The sequence below is a fragment of the Octopus bimaculoides genome, chromosome 6, assembly GCF_001194135.2.
Source record: "Octopus bimaculoides isolate UCB-OBI-ISO-001 chromosome 6, ASM119413v2, whole genome shotgun sequence".
NCBI classification, from domain to species: domain Eukaryota; kingdom Metazoa; phylum Mollusca; class Cephalopoda; order Octopoda; family Octopodidae; genus Octopus; species Octopus bimaculoides.
The window spans coordinates 88,847,160-88,849,638 of record NC_068986.1 but is presented as its reverse complement, the minus strand read 5'-3'; positions in this window follow the sequence as shown (position 1 = coordinate 88,849,638).

Sequence of the window (2,479 nt, the reverse complement as noted above, 5' to 3'; positions counted from 1 at the left end):
GGAAGTACGGGGGGTGGGGAAAGGAGATACGTAGTAGTAACAGAGGAAGAACGAGAGGGGGAAAAATTGAGGAGGAAGAAAAAGAGAAAGAGATAGAGTAGCGTCGGAAAATATAAAGTTACGAAAACTACTTATAGATTGGTGACGCTGTGTTCGGTCATGTAAAAACAAATAGTAAATGAGTATATATATATATGTGTGTGTGTGTGCGTATATATATATATATATATACGTATGTGTGTGTGTGTACATATACTCGACAAGCTACCACAATTTGGCGAATTCACGCACAACCTGGGAATACATTAGAAGACACGTGCCCAGAGTACCGAGACCACGTGGTTGCAAAGCGAGTTTCTTTGCCACTCAGCCATGCCTTGATAATTTTTAATTTACACTGATGAAATTAACTATCAGAAAAATTCTAATAAAAATAGTTAATCTGAGATTTTTGGAAAGAATTTCGGATTTTCCAGTAGTTTATAAATGTCAATCACTTCAGCAGAACTTTTTTTTTTTTTTTCAGAGAAATTCTTACAAATTTAGCAACTGAATAGACAACCATGTTTAACATTCTCAAGGGAAATGTTCCTTTAATGGCATGTTTAAACGTGGTATATTTTTAATTCTGGATTAGCTAATTCCAAATTAGCTCATTTAATTATTAACCATTTAATGACATCCTTATTTTGAGATGTCTTTTTAAAAGAACTTAAATAAATACACATAAATAAATACACATAAATGTACATAAATAAAAACGTACAAACACAGAAACATGTGCAAATATACGTACATAAGCATACACACAAATGAAGCTCATTTGTGTGTATGCCATATGCCCGTGGGCATATGGCGTAGTGGTTAAGAGCGCGGGCTACTAACCCCAAGGTTCCGAGTTCGATTCACGGCAGCGACCTGATTAATAATAATAATAATAATATAATAATAATAATAATAATAATAGTAACATCGATAGGAATGAGAACCCAGGTTCGAAATTTCCCCAAGACACCTGACGAAGGCTGGAGGGTATATCAGCCGAAACGTTGTGTTAACAACAAACAAGATGAGGACGAATATCCGTCAAATGTAGATAATGTAAATAATGTAGGTATATATGTATGTAGTTATGTTTGTATGTATGTATGTATGCATTCTGTTTGTATATATGTATGTATTTACGTATGTATGAATGTATCTATGTATGCATGTCTCTCTGTATATATGTATGTAGTTATGTTTGTATGTATGTATGTATGCATTCTGTTTGTATATATGTATGTATTTACGTATGTATGAATGTATCTATGTATGCATGTCTCTCTGTATATATGTATGAATGTATGCATGTGTTTATGTCTGTATGTATGTATGCATGTGTCTCTGAATATATGTATTTATGTATGTATGTTTGTCTTTCTGTCTGTATGTATGTATTTATGTCTGTATGTCTGTATATATGACTGCATGTTTGTATTTGTATATGTATGTATATATGTATGCATGAATGTATGTATTTATGTCCGTATGTATGTCTGTCTGTCTGTCTGTCTGTATGTATGTATGTCTGTATCTATATGTGTGGAGGTACGTGTCGTAGTGGTTATTTTATTTGACTCACAATCGTAAAGTCGTGAGGTCGATTCCTGAGAGGGCGTTGTGTCCTTCACTTAACTGACAAGATGGAGTTGTACCCGTAATTCAAGTGGCCATCCTTGTCATATTCTACGTCAAGCTGAATCTCCCTGTGAACTACTTTGAGAGTACGCAAATCTGTGGAATACTCAGCCACTTGGACGTAGAATTCACGAGCAGTCTGTTCCGTTAAACGGATCAAGTGAAACACTTTTCGTCGTAGCCAACAGAGTTCCTGTTTTTCTGTTTGTATGTGCGTATGTATGTATGTATGTATGTATGTATGTATGTATGTATGTATGTATGCATGCATGTATGAGTTTGTTTGTATATTTCTCTATATGTATCTGCGAGTATATGCTTCCTGTTTCTATATATGTGACTATATACGTATGAGCTGAGTGCATGCATACGTAAGTTTGTTTATATGTGAGATACGTGTATGTAATTAATGTCCAACATGGGCAATGCAAGCATTTGATTCAACGTGATTTGAATGATGACAATGTTGACAGAGGATTGGTGTGAAGGGGAGTGAATGGAGAAAGAAGTGGTTGGAGGTATGGAGTTGGGGAGAGTGACTGTAAGACAAATACAGGGAGAGGCAGGGTGATGTACACCAACGAGGGAACACGCAGCAATGATCACACAGTCAAACACATATATAGATAGATGCACACATTTGTACATGCATAAATACACACACACACACACACATATATATATATATTTGCGCGTGCACATACACACACATGCACACACACACATATATATGTGTGTGCTTGTATGTACGTATACACACACACACACACACACACACACACACACACACACACACACA